A 21,225-nucleotide genomic window follows, 5' to 3' on the forward strand; every position below is an offset into this window, starting at 1 on the left:
GAGACGCTTGGGATTGCCTTAGATGAGGTGCTCTGTAAGCCTGGTTTTGGTTCTACTGTTGATAGGGGGGATTCTGCTGATACCGGTTCTACTGGTTATTATTATTATTCTACCTCTGATTTCCTTGGCTGTCTCTGCCTCCACTGTTATAGTTGCCCTTCCAACCTTGGTTAAAGTTTCCACCTTGGTTATAGTTGCCTCCTTGTTGATAGTATCCTTGATTCAAGCGGTTATAGAAATTATGAATAGCTGCCTTGGTGTTGTCCTCATGCTGGAGCTGTGGACACTCATCAGTGTAATGACTATAATCAGCGCATATCCCACATACTCTCTGAGAAACTAGTTGTTGACTATGTTGTGGTAGGGGGGCTAAGATTGTTGTTGGCCCAGATGTATCTGCTTCAGTAGGTTGGTCATCTCACATATTGATTGTGTGAGAGCATTATTCTCACTGCTAGAGGAAACCTCTGCCACAGCCTTGGGGTGGTTGTTCCTATTGTGCTTGTGATTTCAAGTGGACTCAGCTAAGTCGGCGATCAGTTGCCATGCTTCTTCCGTGGTCTTGTACTTTTTCAGAGAACCATTACTCGCACCATCCAATGTAGTCTTGTCCTGAGGTTTCATGCTTTGTGTGAAGTAGCTAATCAACACCAACTTGTCAATCATATGGTGGGGGCATGCGTCCAGGAGATTATTGAAGCGTTCCCAATATTCATAAAGAGTCTCAGATTCGCCTTGAATAATCATTGATAATTCCTTCCTCAGTCTATCAGTAACTTCAGCTGGAAAGTATTTTTCTAGGAATCCTCTTCGAAGCGTGTCCCAATTAGTAACAATTGCTTCAGGCTGAGTGTAGTACCACTCCCTCGCCTTTCCCTCAAGAGAAAACGGGAGGCGGCCAGCAGAATAGAAGTCTCAGTTGCACCATTACGCCTGACAGTAGAACAGGCCGTTTGAAAATCCCTGAGGTGCTTGAGAGGCTATTGAGCAGGTAAGCCATGAAACTTAGGTAGTAGATTGATTAGTGCAGTCTTCAGTTCAATATCTGCACCCAGATTTGGATGAAGCGCTTGGAAAGGTGGTAATGTAAAGTTCGGAGCTCCTGCTTCTTGGAGAGTAATCCTCCTAGGAGCTGCCATGTTCTCTGCGCGTAAATCAACCAAATCAGTAGAAAGGGAGCTTGTTTCTTCCTTAAATGACGTTTCAGATTCGTCCTCAGAAAGGACTAACCGACGCCGAGCCTGCCTTATACGTGAGATAGTTCTTTCAATTTCAGGATCAAATACGGGTAGGTTCGGATCAGGTAGTGAACGCGTCATTCAATGAAAGAAACATACAGCTCATAGTAGCAAAATAAAATAAAATACAAATAAATAAATTAGCACACTATTGTAAGTCCCCGGAAACGGCACCAAAAATTGATGTATGGAAAGATCACCGATCAAGAGTTTATAGAGAAAACAACGTTGCAAGTATAGCTCTTAACCAATGTTGATTCTGCGTATCAATTTAGAAGGGGTTGTTTATAAATTAAATAATAGGAGTATGAATCCTAGGTCGTCCCCCAGCGAGTTGCAGAAAGAGTGCTATTTTATTAATCAAAGATTTTCCAAGAAATTTTTGAGTTTGAGAAACAGAGAAATAAATGATTGAGAATTTATGTAATTTAAATAAAAGTCTTGACCGGAAGAAGATTAAATGGAAGTTCTATCCATGTTGAATTCTCTCAAGTGTAATAATAAAAGGGTTGTTATCCTACTTAGTTATCCCTTATATAATAAGGGAAAGTCAAGTACTCTCAAACTAATCCTATCGCTTGTGTCCTAATCCTTTCCTAAGAAAGGATAAGAGTCGAAGACAGGAGAATTAACCAACAACTTCCAATTAATATTAACACTTGAGTATTCCAACTCAAGGTTTTCCTTTTAATCAACTCCCAATCAAGTTAGGGAACTACTCCATTATCAACAATATAACTTTCACAGAATTAAGAGAGGAGTAAAAGAAAGACATGATAATTAATAACTATAAGTCAATTAAAAGTAAAAATGGTTCTTTGCATTAATAAATCCCAAAATCATGAACATATTTATCTAAACAGAGTCAATGGACAATAAAAGAGTAAAGGAATAGAGAAACAAACTAGAATGAGGAAGCTCTAACGGAGGTAATGAATCTTCTCAATATCCAAAGCAAAGCACTAAAACTCTAAAACTATGAATGTGAAGAAAACCTAGAGGAAGAAGTAGAATTCTCGCTAGATTCCAAAACTAAACTAAAACTATGCAGAATGTGAATGTCTTGAGTCTCTGCTGTTCCCTGGATCTAGTCTATGTTTCTGGGCCGAAAACTGGATATAAAAATGGCCTAAAATCATCCCCAGCAATTTCTGCAGGTCGTGCAATGTGCGCGTGCGCATCAATATGTGAATGCGCTAATGTGCGCTTGCGCGCACCGCTCCTCGCTGGTCAGCTTCTTTGTTTCCTTGCGTTCCTTCCATTTTTGTGAGCTTCCTTTCCATCCTCTAAGCCATTCCTGCCCTATAAAGCCTGAAAACACTTAACTCACAAATCACAGCATCGAATGGTATAAAGGAGAATTAAAAATATATAATTTAAATGTCTAGGAAGCAAGTTTTCAACCATAGAATAAAATTGGGAAGGAATTGTAAAATCATGCAAATCATATGGATAAGTGGGTAAAGAGTTGATAAAAATCACTCAAATTAGCACAAGATAAACCATGAAATAGTGGTTTATTAGTTAGCATATAGACAATGGAAAATTAACAGAAATGAAGAATAAGAGATGAGTTAACAAGGGGTAGCAGAAAAAAAATGCTAAATCTAAATATTCTTCAACTTAGTCATTGTCAAATCAAAACCAATCCCCGGCAGCAGCGACATAAAACTTGATAACCGAAATTCACTCCCCATAAAAAAAATTATGAATCCGTTCTTTGGAAGCACACCAAAATTATCATCAAGTAATAACCCACAGTGGAGTGGGATCGTATCCACAGAGATTGGTTGATTGAGCAATTTTAGTTGATGAATAGATTTAGTTAAGCTAATCAATATAAAGAGTATTGGATGCAGAAAATTAGATGACAGAATTATAAATGGCTCAAAGGTAAAAGAAAGCAATAAAGTGCAGTAAAGTAAATGGCAAGAATATAGAGAACTGAAACATAAATGGCTGAAATGTAAATGGGAATGGGGAATAGCAGAATGTAAAGAAAGCTATAAAGAATGTGAAAGATAAGAATAGGGGAAATTCATTGGGTTTGGGAGATGTTGATCTCTTTGGATTAAATCAAGCTCATCTCATCCTCAATCATGCAACTCATTGAACTCTTGGCAATCATGATTGATTGAGTCCCAATCCCTTGGTAACTCAATCTCTCAGATCTTGATAATCATGAAGAGAGATATGCTTTGTCCCTGATTATACCACACATCATCATAGATCCAAATAGTGGGTGGATTATATGTCACCATATCCAATCCCAAAACCCAGATTCTACTCAAGTGTGAAAAGGGATTTCAAGCTTGGTTTCATGTTTCCTTTTCCAAGGTTCCCGTGAAACCCATTTTGCATTCAACCACTTTCCCAATATGATTGAACACTAGCATGAAAATCAAAATTCCTCCTATCAAATCAAAGAGAAGATGAAGAGAAGAAGAAATTTACTATCATTAATCCATCAAGTACAACAGAGCTCCCTCTCCAAATGAGAGGGAGTTTAGCTACTCATAGCTTAGAGAAAAGTACAAGAGATGGAAGAGATGAAGTGTAAAGTAAAACTAAACTTGGCAAAGCCAATCTAACCAACCCAACCCCCTTTTCAATACTTCTAGGGGTTATTTATACTACTCCTATCACTAAAATTAAGAAATTACAAAACAGAAAAGAAAATTACAGCTGGAAAGAAGAGAAAACACTCATAAAATGTGACTTTTAGCTTGGCATGTGGCTGGTGTTTGAGTGGCGTGCCATACCTAGCCATTAAGTTGGCTTGGCATGCCACGCCTAACTCCTCAAGTTGCACGCCCCATGCATTGGCCTCCCTGGCGTGCCATGCCTTCGAACCCAAGTGGCACGCCTAGGGTCTCTTTAAACCTTGATTAGCCTGGCGTGCCACGCCTTCAAACCCAAGTGGCACGCCTAGGCCTTTTCTTCTTGCTCCTCTTCCCTGGAAAATTGAACTAGCGTGGCATGCCTAAAACCTGGCGTGCCACGCCCATTGTGTGACCTTCATCTTCCTCTCTGGAATTTATTACTGGCGTGCCACGCCCAGTAGGTGGCGTGCCACGCCCATTGCATTGCATGGTTCCAGTAGCTGGCGTGCCACGGCCAGCGTGCCACGCCCAGCATTCAAGTGGCATGCCCATGGCCTTTTGGAGCTGGCGTGCCACGCCTTAAGACTCATGTGGCACACCCAGTCTCTTTCTGTTCCTGGCGTGCCACGCCTCAGACCTCAAGTGGCACGCCCATATTGGTGTTGTTCCTTCAAACTTGGCGTGCCATGCCCAAAGTCTCAAGTGGCACGCCCAAGTGCTAGTTTAGAGTTGGTGTGCCACGCCTTCGATACCAAGTGGCACGTTGATAAACCCCAATTTTGTGGTTTATCTTGTGCTTATTTTGGGAGATTTTATCACCTTTTCTCACATTTATTCAATGAAATAGCATGGTTTTGCAATTCTCCTTTGATTTGTGCTTAAATATGAAAACATGCTTTTTAGGCCCTAAAATAGCTAAATTTAATTCACTTTAATTCCATTCGATGACTTGATATGTTTTTTGAGTGATCTCAGGTTCATAAGGTAAGTATTGGATGGAAGAAGTGAGGAGAAAAGCATGCAAAGTGGGAAAACTCATGAAGAAATGAAGGAACCACAAAACTGTCAAGCCTGACCTCTTCGCACTCAATTGACCATAACTTGAGCTACAGAGATCCAAATGAGACGGTTCCCATTGAGTTGGAAAGCTAACATCCGGTGCTTCGAAATGATATAAAATTTGCCATAGTTGTCTGACGTATAGGGGCATGCACGTGCCATGTACGCGTGCGCGCTGATGCTGCACGTGGGTCCACTTTAAGCAATTCATGGCCAGCAATTTCTAGAGCATTTTGGGCCCAATCCAACTCATTTCCAATACTATTTCATGCAGAATTCAAGCTTGGGCAAGGGGGAGCAATTGTTTGGTAGTTTTGGCATTATGTAGGTTAGTTTCTAGAGAGAGAAGCTCCCTCTTCTCTCTAGAATTAGGTTAGGTTAGGGTAATCTCTTCTAGATCTAGGTTCAATTTCATGTTCTCATCTTGTTTTCTTTATGATTTCATGCTCTCTATTGTACTTGATGGATTAATTGATAGTGAATTTCTTCTTCTCATCATCTTCTCTTTGATTTGCTAGAAGGAATTTTGTTCTTCATGTTTACTGTTCAATCATCTTGGAAAAGAGGTTGAATGCAAATTGGGTTTCATGGGAACCTTGGAAAAGGAAACATGAAACCATGCTTGAAATTCCTTCTCACATTGAGTAGATATGGGTTTTAGGATTGGATATGGTGACATGAAATCTGCCCAAATATTTGGATCTATGAGGATATGCGGTAAAATCAAGGACCAAGCTTATCTCTCTTCATGAGCAATTAGACCAAGGAATTGGCTGATTATCAAGATTTGAGAGATTGAATCACCAAGGAATTAAGGTTCAATCAATCATGATTGCCAAGAGGTCAATGAGTTGTATGATTGAAGATGAGATGATCTGAATTTAATCTAAAGAGAGCAATATCTCCAACTCCAATGAATCTTCCTTATTCTTATCTTCCCCATTCTTTATACCTTTATTTAATTTCTGCTATCAACCCATTCCCCATTTACAATTCAGTCATTTATGCTTCTGCCATTTACTTTCTTGCTCTTTATAATTTTGCACTTTATTGCTTTCTTTTATCTTTAAGTCATTTACAATTCTGCTATTTAGAATACCGCACTCAACAATTCTCTTAATTAGCTTGACAAAATCACCCAGTAACTAAAGTTGTTCAATCAATCAATCTCTGTGAGATTCTACCTCACTTATAGTGAGTTATTACTTGACGACAATTTGGTATACTTTCTAAGGACGGATTCATTATAGTGATATAGTGAAATTCTAGTCATCAGGTGTTAAGGCTAGAGTAAGAGAAGCAGCATTCCCTGATCCGGAAGATCCGACCCTGTCTGTGGCATTTTGAGTAGGATCGCGAAGGAGAATGGATTGCTTAGGGCTTCACCTTCGGCCATAGTGGGAAGCCATGAGTTAACTTGATGAGAGGACATGAGTTGCTCGGGTATAGTGGACTGCTATGGTTTAGAAGAGATTAACTTTATGAGAGGACATGAGTTAATCACGTATGGCTATCATTGAAGGAATCATTCCTTATTGAGGTAGACAGTAAGAAAAGTTAATTCGAAAAGAATATGCATTTCCGAAGCCTTAACTAAATATCTATCACTGTTTTCACACCAACCTGGTATTTATTTTTTTTTTCAATTTTATTTATGCTATCAAACAAACAACCATCTTTTCTAATCGTCTGACTAAGACCTACAAGATAGTCATTGCTTGCTCAATCTGACAATCTCCGTAGGATTTGACCCTTACTCACCTGAGGTGTTACTTGGACGACCCGGTGCACTTGCCGGTTCATCTGTGCGAAACTTGCGGAGTTCAATTTTGCGCACCACCTAAGTCCTTAATCCCAAGCCAAGAATTTAAAATTCTAATCTAAAATTAAAGAAGGCATTTCAACAAACTCTTGGAAGGCATAAAATAAAAACATCATAAATTGCAAGAATAATAAAATCTATGACTACCAATTGTATGAAAACAAAAATAACAACTCAATCAAGCAATAATAAACATGAAAACATAAAATTGTATTAAAGAAAAATGAAATTCGAACAATTCTTCACAAACTAAAATTGACAAAATAAAGAAACTAACAAGTAGAACTAGGCAAATTAAGATTCTAGAACATGACAATATAAAAGAAACTACACTAAAACAAGAATTAAAACCTAAATCTAAGAAGAAACTAAACTAAAAATCCTAAATACTAGCAATAAATTAGATCTTCTCTCTCTAAAATTGACGTAAAACATGGTCCTAAACTAATTACAGTATACTACTTCCTATTCTACTTGGTTGATTCCCCTTGAGGCTTGCCTTCAAATTCTTTCGCAAATGAGTTGAATTGGGCCCAAACTGGGCTTGAAATTGCGAGCCACGTGTTTACTTAAGAAAATTACATGCTGCTACTTGTGCATACGCATTTGCCATGCAAACGCACAAGTCCAGAGAGATGCGTACACATCTTCCATGCATACGCACAACTGGTTAGATTACCAAAACTTCATTTTTTCATGATTCATCCATTTTTGCATGCTTTTTCTCTATTTCTTCATGTGATTCTTGCCTTCTAAACCTTGTATCACTTTAACAAATCATGTTTTTCACAATTAATCACAATTTGAAGAAATTCATAAAAATGAAATTTCAACGAATAAATGCAAGATAAGTTGATAAAATCCACTCTTTTCAAGTAAAAAAATATCAGAAAATAGGGCTTTATCAGATAGACCGACAAGTATACCAGGTCGTCCAAGTAATACCTCGTGTGAGTGAGGGTCGATCACACAGAGATTGTTGGCTTGAACAAGCAATATATACCTTGCAGATCTTAGTCAGGCGGATAGAAAAGATAGTTGTCACGAGAAAATGCATAAAATAGATAAATAAATAAAATGTTACTAGATAGGTGTGAAATCTATGGTAGGAGAACGGTTGAGGCTTCGGAGATACTTCTTCCTTCTGGATCAATTTTTCTCACCATCTACTCTAATTTCTGATTGATTTATTCCATGGAAGGCTGGTGCACGAAATTGTGATCACTACTTTTCACATCTCAAATAATCCCTAGTAATGGCCCCAAAGACTTGGTGCTCAATACCATGGCATAAACACAACTTCGCACAACTAACCAGCAAGTGCACTGGGTCATCCAAGTAATAAACCTTACGCGAGTAAGGGTCGATCCCACGGAGATTGTTGGTATGAAGCAAGCTATGGTCACCTTGTAAATCTTAGTCAGGCAGACTCAAATGGTTATGGATGATATATGAATAAAAGATAAAGATAGAGATACTTATGTAATTCATTGGTGAGAACTTCAGATAAGCAAATGGAGATGCTTTGTCCCTTCCGTCTCTCTGCTTTCCTACTGTCTTCATCCAATCCTTCTTACTCCTTTCCATGGCAAGCTGTATGTTGGGCATCACCGTTGTCAATGGCTACAGTCCCGTCCTCTCAGTGGAAATGTTCAACGCACCCTGTCACGGCACGGCTATCCAGCTGTCGATTCTCGATCATGTCGGAATAGAATCCAGTGATTCTTTTGCGTCTATCACTAACGCCCCACAATGGCGAGTTTGAAGCTCGTCACAGTCATTCAATCATTGAATCCTACTCAGAATACCACAGACAAGGTTTAGACCTTCCGGATTCTCTTGAATGCAGTCATCAATTCTAGCTTATACCACGAAGATTCCGGTTAAAGAACCCAAGAGATATCTACCCAATCTAAGGTAGAACGGAGGTGATTGACGGTCACATGTTCATAGGTGAGAATGATTATGAGTGTCACGGATCATCACATTCATCAAGTTGAAGAACAAGTGATATCTTGGAATAAGAACAAGCTGAATTGAATAGAAGAATAATAGTAATTGCATTAATACTCGAGGTACAGCAGAGCTCCACACCTTAATCTATGGTGTGTAGAAACTCCACCGTTGAAAATACATAAAAACAAGGTCTAGGCATGGCCGTGAGGCCAGCCTCCCAATGATCTAAGATAGCATAAGACTAAAGATAGCTACCAAGATATCTAAATACAATAGCAAAAGGTCTTATTTATAGGGAACTAGTAGCTTAAGAATTACAAAGATGAGTAAATGACATAAAAATCCACTTCCGGGCCCACTTGGTGTGTATTTGGGCTGAGTATTGAAGCATTTTCGTGTAGAGACTCTTCTTGGAGTTAAACGCCAGCTTTTGTGCCAGTTTGGGCGTTTAACTCCCATTCTTGTGCCAGTTCCGGCGTTTAACGCTGGGCATTCTTGAGCTGATTTGAAACGCCGGTTTGGGCCATCAAATCTTGGGCAAAGTATGGACTATTATACATTGCTGGAAAGCCCAGGATGTCTACTTTCCAACGCCGTTAAGAGCGCGCCAATTGGGCTTCTGTAGCTCCAGAAAATCCACTTCGAGTGCAGGGAGGTCAGAATCCAACAGCATCTGCAGTCCTTTTCAGTCTCTGAATCAGATTTTTGCTCAGGTCCCTCAATTTCAGCCAGAAAATATCTGAAATCACAGAAAAAACACACAAACTCATAGTAAAGTCCAGAAAAGTGAATTTTAATTAAAAACTAATAAAATTATACTAAAAACTAACTAAAACATACTAAAAACATACTAAAAACAATGCCAAAAAGCGTACAAATTATCCGCTCATCAAAGGCTGTATATGATTAACGCCGGGTCAGCGATCATTAATCTCTTCTTCTTCAGATCAAACACTGGGTTAGCAGTCATCTAATCTGGGATTCGACAGCTTCTGAGGTTAGCACTGGAGGTTCTTCCTCCAATGTCTCTGTGCCAAATAACTTGGCATTTAGCTTTATGATGACTCCTAGGTACCGAGAAACTTGCACTTCCCTAGTTTTCTCTTCCTCATCAGAGGAAGAGTATTCATCAGATTCTATGATCTTCAACCAAGCATTCAAGGGAACTTCAATGGGCTCCTCATGAACCTTAGGTTTTATCAGTTCTTCAATAGGAAAGTTCTCAGTGGGCTTAGGGTCGCTAACTACTCCTATTGTGGCGTTTAATGCCAGGACTTGTGTCTCCTTGGGAGTTGAATGCCCAGCTTGTATCCCTTTACTGGCAATCAACGCTAATTGTTGTGCTTCTTTGGGCGTTGAACACCCAATAAGGACCTCCTTACTGGCGTTCAATGCCAGTGATGGTGCTTCCTTGGGTGTTGAATGCCTAGTAAGGACTTCCTTCCTTACTGGAGTTCAACGCTAATGATGGTTCCTCTTTGGGCGTTGAACGCCCAGTAAAGGGTTCCTTACTAGCGTTCAACGCTAGATCATCCCCTTCAGATTCGGCCTCAATATCCATTGTGATGGCCTTGCACTCTTCTCTTGGGTTTACTTTAGTGTTACTAGGAAGAGTGTTAGGAAGGGTCTCAGGGATTATCTTGCTCAGCTGACCAACTTGTACCTCCAGATTTCTGATGGAGGACCTAGTTTTCGTTATGAAACTGTGAGTGGTCTTAAAGAGTTCATAGACTATGGTTGCTAAGTCAGAAATGCTCTGCTTAGATGTCTCTATCTATTGCTGAGAAGATGAGAAAGGTGGTCTATTGTTGAATCTATTATGGGTTCTTCCACTTTGATTGTTGTTGAAGCCTTGCTGAGGCTTCTGTTGATCCTTCCATGAAAGGTTAGGATAATTTCTGAGGAGTTGTAGGTGTTTCTATAGTGTTCTCCCATGTAGTTCACCTCTTCCATCATGGGTTGATCTGGATTATAGGCATCTCCATCGTAGGAGGTATCTTGAGTGCTGCTAGTTGCAGCTTGCATTCTTGTCAAATGCTGAGAGATTATATTGACTTGTTCGATCAAGATCTTGTTCTAAGCCAATATGGCATTTAGAGTGTCAACTTCCAGGATTCCTTTCTTCCGAGCTACCCCATTGTTTACAGGGATACATGAATTGGTTGTTTGCAACCATTTCAATTAGTTCCTATGCCTCTTCAGGCATTTTCTTCAAGTGGAGCAATCCACCAGCAGAATGATCTAAGGACATCTTGGACATCTCAGATAGACCATCATAGAAAATAACTAGGATAGACCATTCTGAGAGCATGTCAAGAGGATATCTCTTGATTAGTTGCTTGTATCTTTCCTAAGCTTCATAGAGGGATTCACCCTCTTTTTGTCTGAAGGTTTGAACTTCCACCCTGAGCTCGCTCATCTTTTGAGGTGGAAAGAACTTGGCCAAGAAAGCATTGACCAACTTTTTTCAAGAGTCTAGGCTTTCTTTGGGTTGAGAATCTAACCACATCCTAGCTCTGTCTCTAACAGCAAAAGGGAAAAGCATAAGTCTGTAGACCTCAGGATCCACTCCATTGGTCTTAACAATGTCACAGATTTGCAAGAATTCAGATAAAAATTGATGTGGATCTTTCAATGGAAGTCCATGAAATTTGCAATTCCGTTGTATTAGAGAGACTAACTGAGGCTTAAGCTCAAAGTTATTTGCTCTAATGGCAAGTATGGAGATACTTCTTCCATAGAATTTAGAAGTGGGTGCAATGAAATCACCAAGAACTTTCCTTGCATCTGCTTCATTGTTCTGTTCGGCTACCATGCTTGTATTTTTTGTTTCTTGTTTGAAAAGTTCTGTGAGATCTCTTCCAGAGTGTTGTGCTTTAACTTGTTGTAAATGCCTCCTAAGGGTCCTCTTAGGTTTAGGATTAGGATCAAAGAGAGGTTCTTTATCTCTGTTCCTGCTCATGAACAAGAAAAATAAGACAAGAAAGAGAAAGAATGGGAGCTCTATGTCAAAGAATAGAGAACTCCCTGTGAGATGTGAAGAAGAAAGAAGAATGAGATGAAAAATTCGAATGAAAAGGGTTAAAGAATTCAAAAATTAAGAAGTAAAATAAGAAACTAGAATTAAAATATTTTGTTTTTATTTTAATAATTAATTAAATTCAAAAAACAAGAATGAAATTAAAAGCTAATTAACTAAAAAAATTTTGAAAATTGAAAGATGATTTTTGAAAAAGAAGAGAGAGAGAGAGAAGTGAGAAGTTCTCGAAAATAGAAGATAGAGGAATTAGTTAGGTAGTTTTGAAAAAGAAAAAAAGAGAAAATAAATAACTAATTAAAAAAGATTTGAAATTAAGATAAGATAGGAGATTTGAAAAAGATTTAATTTTGAAATTCGAAATTAGAAAAGATAAGATAAAAAATTTAGAAAGATTTGAAAAAGATTTGATTTTGAATTTTGAAATTGAAACAAGATAAGATAAAGATTTGAAAATAAGTTGAAAAGATAAGATTGAAGATTTGAAAAGATAAGATTTAAAAAGATTTGAAAATTGATTTTTGAAAAAGATTTGATTTTGAAATTTGAAATTTGAATTTTTAAATTTTAAATTTTGGAATTGAGTTTTAAAAATTGAATTCGAAATAAGATAAGATAGGATTTTGAAATTTAAAGAAACATAAAAAGATAAGATAAAGATTTGAAAAACTTTTGAATTTTAAAATTTAAAAAAAAAAGATAAGATTTGAAATTTGACTCTACCAACAAGAAAACACTAATCTTAAAAAAAATTTAAATCAAGATAAGAAAAGAAGGTAAGAATTTCGAAAATTTGAAATAAAGAGAAAAAATATATTTTTAATTTTTTGAATTAATGAAGAAAGAGAAAAACAACCAAAAGACACCAAACTTAAAAATTTTTAGATCAAAAGGCACTAACTTTCGAAAATTAAAAAGAAAAACACCAAAAGGCACCAAACTTAAAAATTTCAAGATCAAAACAAGAAAAGAGACAAGAACAACTTGAATACCAAGAAAGAACACTTAAGACAATTTCAAAAATTCAAAGAAATAAAGAACACACAAAGGAGTCCAAACTTAAGAATTGATGCTAGATTCAAACAAAAGACACACTTTTTTGAAAATTTTTGGAAAAAGAAACAAGAAAGTTCTAAACTTTAACAAGAACAAGAACAAAAGACTCACACAAAAGACAAAGATCACTAAAGAAAGGATAAGGTTTTGAAAAAAAATGTTTTTTTAAGAGAAAACAAAAGATAGAAACAAAATAGTAAAAAGTACCTAATCTAAGCAACAAGATAATCCGTTAGTTTGTCAAATCCGAACAATCCCCGGCAACAGCGGCAAAAATTTGGTGCACGAAACTGACTCCGCATGTTTCGCACAGATAGACCGGTAAGTATACCGGTCGTCCAAGTAATACCTCAGGTGAGTGAGGTTCGATCTCACGGAGATTGTTGGTTTGAGCAAGTAGTAGATACCTTACAGATCTTAGTCAGGCGGATAGAAAAGATAGTTGTCATAAGAAAACACATACAACAGATAAATAAATAAAACGTTACTAGATAGGTGTTAAATCTATGGTAGGAGAATGGTTGAAGCTTCGGAGATGCTTCTTCCTTCTGGATTAACTTTTCTTACCATCTACTCCAACTTCTAATTGATTCATTCCATGGCAGGCTGTATATGATTAACGCCAGGTCAGCGGTCATCACTCTCCTCTGCTTAAGATCAAAGACCGGGTCAGCGCTCTAGCAGTCCATTCCCTCGGTGATCCTACTCAAGATGCCACAGACAAGGTCAGATCTTCCGGATCTGAGAACTGTGCTCCTTGGGTTCTAGCCTATACCACAAAGGCCCTAATCGCCCCGCACCTCAGCTGAATTGATGTGTCGAGAAGTCCCCAACGAAGTCGTGGATTAGCCGTCTAAGAAATGTATAATCAAGCTGGTGGTTCAATACTATCCCGTCAAGGACTCGCAAGAACCCATGTGGAATTGGGATGACGGTCAAGTTACACTCCCAATCCATTAGGATGAAGAACGAAGATACATCTTAGAATAGAATCAAGCATAGATTGAGTAAAATAGTGATATTATTAATTCATGAGAATCAGGAGAGTGATGATTGGATTTTTGACGGTTTAGAATTCACAAATGAATTCTCGTTGCAAGTATAGTCTCTAAACCAATCACTAATCCTTTCATACAAAAAGTTGTTTGTCACTAAAACAAACCCCTAAATTTATAAACCGAAGTATTCAAACCTCGGGTCGTTCTCCCTAGGAATTACAATAAAATGTCTTGTTATTGGTTTGAGTTGTTTTGGGGTTTTGATAAGAGGCATGAAAGTAAATGGCGATAAAAATAAACTAACAACTATAAAAGGCTCTTGGCAAGGTATGAAAATTAGAAGTCCTATCCTAGTTATCCTTCTCAATTGTGATGAGAATTGTTCATTGCTACTTGATGAGCGGATAATTTATACGCTTTTTGGCATTGTTTTTACATAGTTTTAAGTAAGTTCAAGCTACTTTTAGGGATGTTTTCATTAGTTTTTATGTTAAATTCACATTTCTAGACTTTACTATGAGTTTGTGTGTTTTTCTGTGATTTCAGGTAAATTCTGACTGAAATTGAGGGATTTGAGCAAAACTCTGAAAAAGGCTGACAAAAGGACTGCTGATGCTGTTGGATTCTGACCTCTCTGCACTCAAAATGAATTTTCTGGAGCTACAGAACTCCAATTGGCGCGATCTCAACGGCGTTGGAAAGTAGACATCCAGGGCTTTCCAGAAATATATAATAGTCCATGCTTTATTCGAAGATTGACGACGTAACTTGGCGTTAAACGCCAAGTACATGCTGCTGTCTGGAGTTAAACGCCAGAAAAACGTCATGATCCGGAGTTGAACGCCCAAAACACGTCATAACTCAAAGTTCAACGCCAGGAAATGCCTCAGCTCGTGGATTAATCAAGCTCAGCCCAAGCACACACCAAGTGGGCCCCGGAAGTGGATTTATGCATCAATTACTTACTCATGTAAACCCTAGTAGCTAGTCTAGTATATATAGGACATTTATCTATTGTATTAGACATCTTTGGTCTCAGTTTTGTTTTATTCTTCATCTTAGGAGATCATTGATCACGTTAGGAGAGGGCTGGCCATTCGGCCATGCCTGAACCTCTTTTGCTTATGTATTTTCAACGGTGGAGTTTCTGCACACCATAGATCAAGGGTGTGGAGCTCTGCTGTACCTCAAGTATTAATGAAATTCTATTTTCTTTTATTCAAATCTCTTCTATTCTTATTCCAAGATATTCATTCGTACCCAAGAACATGATGAATGTGATGAGTTAGATAACCCTCATTATTATTCTCACTTATGAACGTGCGTGATTGACAACCACTTCCGTTCTACATGCAACACAAGCTTGAATGTGTATCTCTTAGATTCCCCAACAGAATCTTCGTGGTATAAGCTAGATAGATGGCGGCATTTATGAGGATCCGGAAAGTCCAACCTTGTCTGTGGTGTTCCGAGTAGGATCCTGGGAATCCGGAAAGTCTACCTTGTCTGTGGTGTCCGAGTAGGATTCCGGTAATGAATGACTGTGACGTGCTTCAAACTTGTAACCTGCTGGGCGTAGTGACAACGCAAAAGAATCAATGGATTCTATTCTAGTAGGGGAGGGAACCAACCGGTGATTGGCCGTACTGTGACAGAGTGCGTGAGCATTAGCTTTCACTGCGAGGATGGGATGTAGCTATCAACCATGGGTGATGCCTCCAGACTGGTTAGCTGTGCGAGTGACAGCCGCATAGGATATTTCCCCGAGAGGAAGAAAGTAGCCACAGCTGATGGTGAACCCCTATACAAAGCTTGCCATGGAAAGGAGTAAGAAGGATTGAGTAGAAGGAATAGGAAAGCAGGCGTCCGTGAGCTCTACAGCATCTCCATTCCGCTTATCTGAAATTCCTACCAATGAATCTACATAAGTATTCTATCCCTTTTATTATTCCTTTTTATTTAATGCTAATCACAATTACTCTTTAATCTCCCTAACTGAGATTTGCAAGGTGACCATAGCTTGCTTCATACCAACAATCTCTGTGGATTCGACCCTTACTCACGTAAGGTTTATTACTTGGACGACCCAGTACACTTGCTGGTTAGTTGAACGGAGTTGTGAAGAAAATAAACAGTGCCATAAGAGTATACATCCTTTATAAACAAATAACAAGTGATCACAATTTCGTCCACCAAGTTTTTGGCGCCGTTGCCGGGGATTGTTCGAGTATGGACAACTGACAGTTCATCTTGTTGCTCAGATTAGGTAATTTTCTTTTCAAAAATCTTTTTCAAAATTTTTCTTTTATTTTTCGTTTTTCAAAACTTTATTTTCGAAAATAATTAGTAAAAATACAAAAAAAAAAAAATTAGAAAATTATAAAAATCAAAAAATATTTTGTGTTTCTTGTTTAAGTCTTGTGTTAATTTTTAAGTTTGGTGTCAATTGCATGTTTTTAAAAAAAATTTTTCTTGCATTTTTTCGAAAACTCCATGCATTCATAGTGTTCTTCATGATCTTCAAGTTGTTCTTGATAAGTCCTCTTGTTTGATCTTAATGATTTCTTGTTTTGTGTTGTTTGTTGTTTTTCTTGTGCATTTTTGTATTCATATTTTCCATGCATTAAAAATTTCTAAGTTTGGTGTCTTGCATGTTTTCTTTGCATCAAAAATTTTTCAAAAATATGTTCTTGATGTTCATCATGATCTTCAAAGTGTTCTTGGTGTTCATCTTGATATTCATAGCATTCTTGCATGCATCTTGTGTCTTGATCCAAAATTTTCATGTTTTGGGTCATTTTTGTGTTTTTCCTTAAAAAAATTTAAAAATCAAAAATATCTTTTCCTTATTTCCCTCCAAAATTTCGAAATTTTGGGTTAACTTGGTCAAAAATTTTCAAAATTAGTTGTTTCTTACAAGTCAAGTCAAAATTTCAATTTTAAAAAATCTTATCTTTTCAAAATCTTTTTCAAAAATCATATCCTTTTCATTTTTTTATTATTTTTGAAAATTTCAAAAAAATCTTTTTCAAATTATTTTCAAAATCTTTTTCTTATCTTTATATCAAATTTTCGAAAATTAGCTAATAATTAATGTGATTGGTTCAAAAATTTGAAGTTTGTTACTTTCTTGTTAAGAAAGGTTCAATCTTTAAATCCTAGAATCTTATCTTGTAGTTTCTTGTTAGTTAAAGACATTTTAAAAAAATTAAATCTTTTTCAAAATATCTTTTTATTAAAACTTTTTTTATCTTATCTTTTTCAAAAATTTTATCTTTTTCAAAATTTGATTTCAAAATATCTTATCTAACTTGCTATCTTCTTATCTTTTTCAATTTTGATTTCAAATCTTTTTCAATCAACTAACTAACTTTTTGTTTGTTTCTTATCTTTTTCAAAACCACCTAACTACTTTTCCCCCTCTAATTTTCGAAAATATCTCTCTCTTTTTCAAAAAAATTCTTTTTAGTTAATTAATTGTTTCATGTTTTATTTTTAATTACTATTATCTTTAATTTTCGAAAATCACTAACTTCTTTTTCAAAATTATTTTCGAAATCTCCCTCCTCTTTTCTTCTTCTATTTAATTATTTAATTACTAACACTTCTCTTCACCTCTCGTCATTCATATCCTAACATCTCATCTCACATCTCTGCCATCCTCACAGTTGTGTTTCTTCCATTACATTACATTCTTTGTCTCCCCCTCTTCTTCTACCCTTTCTTCTTCTACTAACATAAAGGAATCTCTATACTGTGACATAGAGGCTTCCTTTTCTTTTCTTGTTTTCTTCTCTTTCATATGAGCAGGAACAAGGATAAAGGCACTCTTGTTGAAATTAATCCAGAACCTGAAAGGACTCTGAAGAGAAAATTAAGAGAAGCTAAAATACAACAATCCAGAAGCAACCTTTTAGAAAATTTCGAACAAGAGAAAGAGATGGCAGAAGAAAATAATAATAATAATGCAAGGAGAATGCTTGGTGACTTCACAAAGCCAACATCCAAGTTTGATGGAAGAAGCATCTCCATTCCTGCCATTGGAACCAATAATTTTGAGCTTAAGCCTCAACTAGTTGCTTTAATGCAACAAAACTGCAAGTTTTATGGACTTCCATCTGAAGATCCTTACCAGTTTTTAACTGAGTTCTTGCAGATCTGTGACACTGTAAAGACAAATGGAGTTAATCCTGAAGTCTACAGACTCTTGCTTTTCCCTTTTGCTGTAAGAGACAGAGCTAGAGTATGGTTGGATTCACAACCCAAGGATAGCCTGGACTCATGGGATAAGCTTGTCACTGCATTCTTAGATAAGTTCTTTCCTCCTCAAAAGCTGAGCAAGCTGAGAGTGGATGTTCAAACCTTCAAACAAAAAGATGGTGAATCCCTCTATGAAGCTTGGGAAAGATACAAGCAGCTTACCAAAAGATGTCCATCTGACATGTTTTCAGAATGGACCATATTAGATATATTCTATTATGGTCTCTCTGAATTTTCGAAAATGTCATTGGACCATTCTGCAGGTGGATCTATTCACCTGAAGAAAACGCCTGAAGAGGCTCAAGAACTCATTGACTTGGTTGCAAACAACCAGTTTATGTACACCTCTGAGAGGAATTCCGTGAACAATGGGGTACCTCAGAAGAAAGGAGTTCTTGAAATTGATGCTCTGAATGCCATATTGGCTCAGAACAAAGTGTTGACTCAACAGGTCAACATGATCTCTCAAAATTTGAATGGATTGCAACATGCATCCAACAGTACTAGAGAGGCAGCTTCTGAAGAAGCTTATGATCCTGAGAACCCTGCCATGGCAGAGGTTAATTACTTAGGTGAACCTTATGGAAACACCTATAACTCATCATGGAGAAATCATCCAAATTTCTCCTGGAAGGATCAACAAAAACCTCAACAAGGTTTTAGTAATGGTGGACGCAACAGGCTGAATAATAGTAAGCCATATCCATCATCTTCTCAGCAACAGACAGAGAACTCTGAACAAAACACTTCTAATTTAGCCAATATAATCTCTGATCTGTCAAAAGCCACTTTTAGTTTCATGAATGAAACAAGATCCTCCATTAGAAATTTAGAGGCACAAGTGGGCCAGCTGAGTAAGAAAGTTATTGAAACTCCTCCCAGTACTCTCCCAAGCAATACAGAAGAAAATCCAAAAGGAGAGTGCAAGGCCATTGATTTAATCAAAATGGCCGAATGCACCAAGGAGGAGGAGGACGAAAATCCCAGTGAGGAAGACCTCCTGGGACGTTCCTCAAGCAAGAAGGAGTCTCCTATTAAGGATCCTGAGGAATCTGAGGCTCATCTAGAGACCATAGAGATTCCTTTAAATCTCCTTCTGCCATTCATGAGCTCTGAAGAATATTCATCCTCTGAAGAGAATGAAGATGTGACTGGAGAACAAGTTGCTCAATACTTAGGAGCTATCATGAAGCTGAATGCCAAGCTGTTTGGTAATGAGACTTGGGAAAGTGAACCTCCCTTGCTCATTAGTGAACTAGATACTTGGATTCAGAGAACTCTACCTCAAAAGAAACAAGATCCTGGCAAGTTCTTAATACCTTGCACCATTGGCACCATGAGCTTTGAGAAAGCTCTATGTGATCTTGGGTCAGGGATAAATCTAATGCCACTCTCTGTCATGGAGAAGCTGGGAATCATTGAGGTACAACCTGCCTTGTTCTCATTACAAATGGCAGATAAGTCAACAAGACAAGCCTATGGGACAGTAGAGGACGTGCTAGTAAAGGTTGAAGGCCTTTACATCCCTACTGATTTCATAATCCTAGACACTAGGAAGGAAGATGATGAATGCATCATCCTAGGAAGACCTTTCCTAGCCACAGCAGGAGCTGTGATAGATGTCAACAGAGGTGAGTTAGTCCTTCAATTGAATGGGGACTACCTTGTGTTTCAGGCACATGGCCATCCCTCTGTGACAAAAGAGAGTAAGCATGAAGAGCTTCTCTCAGTTCAGAGTCAAGAAGAGCCCACACAGTCAAACTCTAAGTTTGGTGTTGTGAAGCCACAACCAAACTCTAAGTTTGGTGTTGGGAATATCACACTTAAGTTGACCTGATCACCTTGTGGCTCCATGAGAGCCACTGTCAAGCTATTGACATTAAAGAAGCGCTTGTTGGGAGGCAACCCAATTTTATTTATCTAATTTTATTTTATTTTGTTTTGGTGTTATTTTTGTGTTGAATTAGGTACATGATCATGAGGAGTCACGAAAAAAATCAAAAAAAATTAAAAACAGAGTCAAAAACAGAAGAAAAAATTTTTCACCCTGGAGGACGCATAGGCCGGCGTTCAACGCCCAGAAGATGCATCTGGCTGGCGTTCAACGCCAGAACAGAGCATCTTTCTGGCGCTGAACGCCCAAAACAAGCTACATCCTGGCGTTTAACGCCAGGATGCGCACACAGAGGACAATCTGGCGCTGAACGCCAGAAACAAGCTTGAAACTGGCGTTCAACGCCAGAAACAAGCATCACATGGGCGTTTAACGCCCAGAACATGCACCAATGGGCGTTTGAACGCCAGAATGATGCATGAAGGCATTTTACATGCCTATTTGGTGCAAGGATGGAATTCCTTGACACCTCAGGATCTGTGGACCCCCACAGGATCACCTCAAGGATCTGTGAACCTCACAGGATCCCCACATACCTCGCCCTATCTCTCTATATTCATGGTCATCCCTTCTGTTTTTCATTCACCACTCACCCTTTCCCATAAACCCCACTCACCTTCAAAATTCAAAATTCTTTCCCACCCAATCCCACCCATATAGCCAAATCCATCTCCCCTCACTCTCCTCCATTTTCTTCTTCTTCTACTTTTCTTTTCTTTCTTGCTCGAGGGCGAGCAATATTTTAAGTTTGGTGTGGTAAAAGCATAGCTTTTTTGCTTTTCCATTACCATTAATGGCACCTAAAGCCAGAGAAACCTCAAAGGGAAGACAAAAAGCTTCCACCTCTGAGTCTTAGGAGATGGAATAACTCATGTAAGCTGGAATAGCTCAGTTGGTTAAAACATGTGGCTGCAAATCAAGAGATCCCTGAGATACCTCAGGGGATAAGTTGTCCTCCACACAATTATTGGAAGCAACTAAGGGTGGAACATCATGAGCACTCCATCATTCTCCAAGAAATAAGAGAAGATCAAAGAGCAATGAGGGAGGAGCAACAAAGGCAAGGAAGAGATATAGAGGAGCTCAAAGAGCACCATTGGACCTTCAAGAAGGCACCACCCTCACTCAGGTGGATTCATTCCTTGTTCTTTATTTCTTTCTGTTTTCGGTTTTTAATTATTGTGTTTATCTATGTTTTGTGTCTTTATTTCATGATCATTAGTATGTAACCATGCCTTAAAACTATGAATAAATTCTATTAGTCCTTCACCTCTCTTAAAAGAAAAATGTTTTAATTCAAAA

General features: G+C 37.9%; 1 non-coding gene across 1 annotated transcript; it reads right to left on the bottom strand.

Moving 5' to 3' along the window:
* Nucleotides 1-18,108: 18,108 nt before the first annotated feature.
* Nucleotides 18,109-18,212, bottom strand: LOC130952810 (small nucleolar RNA R71). The gene has a single exon (XR_009074990.1). It is a non-coding gene; the product is annotated as a small nucleolar RNA R71 (small nucleolar RNA).
* Nucleotides 18,213-21,225: the final 3,013 nt, after the last annotated feature.

Source organism: Arachis stenosperma, chromosome 1, assembly GCF_014773155.1.
Source record: "Arachis stenosperma cultivar V10309 chromosome 1, arast.V10309.gnm1.PFL2, whole genome shotgun sequence".
NCBI lineage: Eukaryota > Viridiplantae > Streptophyta > Magnoliopsida > Fabales > Fabaceae > Arachis > Arachis stenosperma.